A 7,079-nucleotide genomic window follows, 5' to 3' on the forward strand; every position below is an offset into this window, starting at 1 on the left:
TTGGATGGTATTGAATATATAAATTAATTTAGGTAAAATCGTCATTTTCATTATATTGACCTTGCCTACCCATGAACAATTAACATTTATCCAATTATTTAAATCTGATTTTATTTATATAAAATATTAAGCTTTTACTATAATCCATATAATATACTAAATATTAGTATTGCAAAGAAAGGTAAAACTAGTCCCTGCCTTTTACGGATTATAGACTCTAATGGAGGAGGCAGTATAGAGATAATTAAATATATATATGGAATATACAGTTGTTCCAAAATGAAAAAGTACTAGTACCTATGAAGGTAAAGAAAGACCTCCTACAGAAGGGAGGATTAGAGATGGACTAAGGAAACCAGGGAAATTGATGTAAAAGTGAATAAATGAAGGACAGTTCATCCATTGCATTGGCATTGAACTAGATGAAAGAGTATGATGTTTGAGGAATAACACATAGGCCAGGGAAACTAGATGGTAGAATTCATGAATAGAAGGAAAGTGTAAAATAAGACCAGAAATGTATGAAGGAGCTAGATTACAAAGAACTTTAAATGCCAAAGATTTAATCCTATTTATTCTTGCAGGTAACAGAGTGCCACTAGAGTTTATCATATAAAGGATGTCTTGCTCAGATCTACACATTATAGTTTAGTTGAGATAAGAGTAGAGTGATGAAAGACTTGAGGCTGAGACTTAACTTAAAAGCTATTGCAGTAGTACAGGCAAGAGGTGAAGATAACCTGTAATCTCCAGTGACAATGACATGATCCCAAATTGCCTCCATAGAAATACCTTTATGATTCAATCTTTTCTTTGTGCATATTTGTCATTATACTGTTGAAGGAAATCTTCCAGATGCTATGCTGTCCAGGAAGAAATTTTTTGTTTATTATAATCTTATTATTTTTTTATTTTGAAATTTCTCTCTACCTGTTCTTACTCATCTGTTTGAGAAGGTAAGCAATATTGTATTGATTATACATGTGAAGTCCTGCAAAGCATATTTCCATATTTCCAGGTTGCAAAAGAAAACAAACAAAAAAACCAGGAAAAAAGTTTTAAATGAAATATTCTACAATCTGTACTTAGAGATCACCAATTCTCTAGCTGGAGATGGAAAACATTTTTCATCATGGGTCCCTCGAAATTGTTTTCTATCATTACTTTGATTAGAGTCACTAAATCTTTCATACTTGATCATACACATAATAATGCTGTTACTGTGTACAATGTTCTCCTGATTCTGCTCACTTCACTTTGTATAAATTCATATAAGATTTCCCAGGCTTTTCTGAAAGCATCCTACTCATCATTTCTTATAGCACCATGATATTCCATTGAAATCATTTACCATAATTTGTTCAGTTATTCCCCAATTGATGGGAATCACTTCAATTTCCAATATTTTTGCCTCCACAAAAAGAAGAGTTCTTTTAATAATAATTATATATACAATAAGATATTTATATGACTTTTAGCATATCTTTCTTGTTCTTCACTATAGTTATTGTTTTCTTGCAAGTGTCCATAGAATTTTTTGTAATATAAAATGTAAATTCATTGTATACGGACTATAAAATTATCACTGGTATATATTGGGGATGTTTTGCTGTGCTCATTTATTATTTATTTATTTGCTTGTTTGTTTATTTATTCGCTTGTTTATTCATTCATGCTTTCATTTATTTGCAGCTTTCTTTATTTTCATCCATTTGTACATGTATATTTCCAATTTACAAAATTTCTCTCCAACCTCCCTTCCCACACCCCTCCCCTTAGCAGGAAATAGTCAGGTTAGCATTTTACATACAAATTTTGTTAAACATATTTACTAATTAGTAATTTTTGTCTTGAGGAATTAGGATTAAAGGAAAGCAATACATAAGAGATAATTTTATAACATCAGATTCAGAAGGGCATTTTTCCTGTCGTGTTTTGTTTTCTTTTTCTTCCTCAGGTTGGGGATAATATAGTCTATAACCAGTCAAATACAGTTGTCCTAGCTCTCTGGAGTATCAAGAGGATTTGCTTCCATCAAGGTTATTCATCTCACAACGTTATTAATGTATACATGGTTCTCTTGCTTCTACTCTCTTCGCTCAGCTTCAGATTCCATAAGTCATTCCATGCTTCTCTAGAGTTCAGGCCATTTGTGGTTTCTTATAGAACAATAATATTCCATGTACCACAACTTGCTTAGCCATTCCCCAATGGATGGGCATCCCCTCATTTTCCAATTCAATGCCACTCCAAAAACAGGTACTATGAATATTTTGGAACATGTAGGACTTTTCCCAGTTTTTACAATTTCTTCTGGATATTTCTTCTGGGTCAAAGGGTATGAGCAATTTTATTGCTCTTTGGACATAGTTCCATATTGCTCTCCAGAAAGGTTGTATCTGTTCACAACTCTACCAGAAATGCATCAATGTCCCAATCCTCCCAAAATCTCTCCAACATTGATCAAGTTCCCTTTTCCTAATCTGGGCCAGTGAGATGATAACCTCATTGTTTTAATTGGCATTTCTCTAATCAATAGTGATTGGGAGCATTTTTAAAATTAAAAACAATTTTTTAAAGTTTTAGTAAGGCAGTGGGGTTAAGTGGCTTACCCAAGGCCACACAGCTAGATAATTATTAACTGTCTGAGGCCGGATTTGAACTCAGGTACTCCTGACTCTAGGGCCAGTGTTCTATCCACTGCATCAACTACCCGCCCCATGGAGCATTTTTTCATATGATTATATATTGCTTTAATTTCTTCATTTGAAAACTGTCTGTTCATATCCTTTGACCATTTATCAGTTGGGTAATGATTTGTGATCTTATAAATTTGATGCAATTCTCTATATATTTTTAGAAATGAGATCTTTATCAATACTCCTGATTATGAAGATTGTTTCTCAGCTTTCTGCTTTTCTTCTAATTTGGGCAGAATTTATTTTATTACTGCAAAATCTTTATAATTTAATATAGTCATAATCATTCATTTTGTAGTTCATAGTGTGCTCTAATTCTTGTTTGGTCATAAATTTATAACTTTTCATTAGATAGATACGTTTTGGTCTATTAATTTATCTATGGTTTCACTCTTTATGTCTAAATCCTGTACCCATTTTGACCTTATTTTCATATGGAGTATGAGATGTGGATCTATGCCCAGTTTTTGCCATATTATTTTCCAGTTTTCCAAACAATCTTTGTCAAATAGTGAGTTCTAATCCCAGAGGCTGATGTCTTTGGGTTTGTCGAATAACACATTACTGCAGTCATTTTCTGCAGTTTCTTTTGAATCTATTTTAATACACTGATCCATTATTCAATTTCTTAACCAGTACCAGGCAGTTTTGATGACTCCTGCTTGATAGTATAGAAATTTTTTTTTTTAGGTTTTTGCAAGGCAAACGGGGTTAAGTGGTTTGCCCAAGGTTATTAAGTGTCTGAGGTTGGATTTGAACTAGAAAGCTCCTGACTCTAGGGCTGGTTCTCTATCTACTGTGCCACCTAGTCACCCCGATAGTACAGTTTTTAGATCTGGTAGAGCTAGGCTACCTTCCTTCACATTTTTTCTTCAGTTCCTTTGCTTATTCTTGCTCTTTTGTTGCTCCAGATGAATTTTGTTACTATATTTTCTAGCTTGGAAAAGCTGTTATTTGATACTTTGATTGGTATGGAACTGAATAAGTAACTTAATTTGGGTAGAATTGTCATTTTTATTATATTAGCTCAACCTAACCATGAGTACTTGACATTTTTCCAGTTATTTAGATCTTGCATTATTTGGGTGAGGAGAGCTTTATAATTGTGTTCATACAGTTTCTGTGTTTGTCTTGGGAGGTAGATTTCCAAGTATTTACTTGGAATAACTACAGTTATTTTAAATGGAACTTTGCTTTCTATCTCTTGTTCTTGGGCTTTGTTGTTCATATATAATAGCAATGCTGATGATTTATGTGAGTTTAATCTTATATCCTGCTAGTTTGCTGAATTTGTTGATTGCTTCAAGGAGTTTTCTAAATGATATTCTTGAGTTCTCTAGGTATACCATCATGTCATCTGCAAAGAATGAAAGTTTTGCTTTCTCATTGTCAGTTCTGATTCCTTCAATTTGTTTTTTCTTCTCTTATTGCTATTGCTAGCATTTCTAATACTTTATTGAATAGCAATGGTGATAATGGGCATCCTTGTTTAACCCCTGAATTTATTTGAAAGGTCCTGAGTTTATTCCCATTTAACTGTAATATTTGTTTAAGGTTTTAGATATTTATTATTTTAAGGAAAACTCCATTTATTCCTAAACTTTCTAGTGGTTTTTAATAGGAATAGATGAATTTTATCAAAAGCTTTTTCAACATGTATTGAGATAATCATATGATTTCTGTTGGTTTTTACTATTGATATGTTTAATTATGTCAAGTGTTATCCTAATATTGAATCATCCCTGTGTGCCTAGTAAAAATACAATTTGATCATGATGTATTATACTGTCAATAACTTGTTGTAGTCTCATTGCTAAAATTTTATTTTTTTTGCATCAGTATTCATTAGGGAGATTGGTTTATGATTTTCTTTGTCTGTTTTGGTTCTTCCTGGTTTAGGTATCAACACCATGTTGGTGTCATAAAAGGAGTTAGGCAAAACTCCTTTCTCTCCTATTTAAAAAAAAAAAATTTGTTTAAGGCAATGGAGTTAAGTGACTTGTTCAAGGTCACATGGGCAATTATTAAATGTCTGCATCTGGATTTGAACTCATGTCCTCCTGACCCCAGGACCTGTGCTCTATCCACTATGACACCTAGCTACCCCTCCTATTTTTTAAAATAGTTTATGCAGAATAGGAATTAATTATTCCTTAAATGTTTGGTAGAATTAACTTGTAAATCCATCTGGACCTGGAGACTTTTTCTTAGGGAATTTATTGATGGTTTTTTTTTTTTTCTGAAATGGGTTATTTAAATAGTTTATTTCCTCTTCTAAGTCTAAGAAATTCACATTTTTGCAAATATTCATCCATTTCACTCAAGTTGTCCAATTTATTGACATGCAGTTCAGCAAAGTAGCTCTGAATTATCTCTTTGATTTTCTCCTTATTGATGGTTAGTTCCCCCCTATCATTTTTAATACTGGTAATTTGATCTGATTTGATTTTTTTCTTTTTTTTTTCCTTCATTTTTTCAGACTAACCATAGGTTTGTCTATTTTATTGGCTTTTTCATAAAACCAACTTTTAGTTTTATTCATGAGATCAATGGTTTTCTTGCTTTCCATTTTTATTAATCTTTCCCTTGATTTTCAAAATTTGTAATTTGGTATTTAATCAGGGTAGTTAAGTTTGTTCATTTTCTATCATTTTAGTTGCATATTCAATTCATTGATCCCCTCTTTCTCTATTTTATTCATAAAAGCATTTAGAGATAAAAAGTTTCCCCTTAAAAACTGCCTTGGCTGCATCCCATAAATTTTGGTATGATGTCTCATTATTATCATTTTCTTGGTTATAATTATTGAATATTTCTGTTATTTGCTGTTTGAGACACCTATACTTTAAGATAAATTTATTTAATTTCAAATTAGTTCTTGGTTTATTTTTCCATGACTAATTATTTCATGTGATTTTTATTACATCATGGTCTGAGAAGTGTGTGTTTATTATTTCTGCCTTTCTCCGTTTGATTTTAAATGGCCATGCCCTAGGACATGGTCAGTTTTAGTGAAGGTGCCAAGAAAAATGTATATTCTTTTCCATTCCCATTAACTTTTCTCCAGAAGTTTATCATATCTAAGTTTTCTACGATTTCATTAACTTTCTTAGCTTCCTTCTTGTTTATTTTGTTGTCATTTATCTAATTCTGAGAGAGGAAGGTTGAGGTCTCCCATTATTTAGGTTTTGCTGCCTATTTTTCCTTGTAATTTGCTCAGCATTTCCTCTAGGAATTTGGATGCTATACAACTAGGGGCATATGTGTTTAGTAATGATATAGCTTCATTACAAATGTTGGCTTTTAAGAAGATGTAGTTTCCTTCCTTATCCCTTTTCATGAGATTGATTTTTGCTTTTACTTTGAGATTAGAATTGCTATCCCAGATTTTTTTTTACTTCTGCTGAAACGTAATATATTTTGCTCCAAACTTTTTCCTTTATCCTCTGTGTGTCTCTCTGCTTCAAATGTGTTTTTTGTAAACAACATATTGTAGGATTCCTGTTTGTAATCCATTCTGCTATCCCATCAGCAGTACATATACTAAAATTGGCATGATACAGAGAAGACTATCATGGCCCATGTGCAAGGATGACACGCAAATTTATGAAGTGTTTTATATATTTTTTCTTTTTAAGTGTTTTATATTTTTATTCCCTCCATCCATTCCTCCCCATTACCATTTATTATATTTATTCTCTCCTTTCACTCTGCCCCTCTTCAAAAATGTGCTCTGTGGGGAATCCAAGTGGCACAGTGGACAGAGCATCAGTCTTGGGACCAAGAGGACTCAATGCCACAATCCACTCCAGAGACCCAGCAACCACCCAGCCCCTTGGTCCTGGACAGACCACCCAATCCCACCACCTTGCAAAAAAACAGATAGTACATGACTGAAAAATGATCTAAGACAAATAAAGGATCCCACAAACATTCAGCATCTTGGGGTAGCATTGACCAGTTCAAAAGGGATTACAAAAATATGCCAGCAGTTGCAGAGAAGTTAATATAGCAGTAAGCATCATTGGGATAGAGAATGACAGTCTCTATGGCAATCACGCAGCCATTAACCAGTGTCTGCTTCCTATTCCAAAGAGTATACTTATTCCAGTGATTCCCATCACCAAATCAACAGGATCACTGTTTCTGAATAGTATGGAATAGTGTGGAATATTCAATCAGGAGATTGAAGTAATAATTAAAGGGACTGGAAAAAAAGGAAGAACAGTTTATAGCATAAGATATTCCAGTCAGTCAGTGAACACCTCCTCCCAGTATAGCACAGTAGCAGTACACTCAGTATTGATACCCAAACACCTGGTACAGCAGACAAGGGAAGTAACAATAGCAGCCCCTCCCAATCTCTTTCTCCCACTTCAT

At 33.1% G+C, this 7,079-nt stretch overlaps 1 non-coding gene across 1 annotated transcript; it reads left to right on the plus strand.

Annotated features, from left to right (window-relative positions):
- The first annotated feature begins 6,216 nt into the window (after positions 1-6,216).
- Positions 6,217-6,325, plus strand: LOC141523126 (U6 spliceosomal RNA). The gene has a single exon (XR_012478339.1). It is a non-coding gene; the product is annotated as a U6 spliceosomal RNA (small nuclear RNA).
- Positions 6,326-7,079: the final 754 nt, after the last annotated feature.

The sequence above is a fragment of the Macrotis lagotis genome, chromosome 4 (assembly GCF_037893015.1).
Source record: "Macrotis lagotis isolate mMagLag1 chromosome 4, bilby.v1.9.chrom.fasta, whole genome shotgun sequence".
NCBI lineage: Eukaryota > Metazoa > Chordata > Mammalia > Peramelemorphia > Peramelidae > Macrotis > Macrotis lagotis.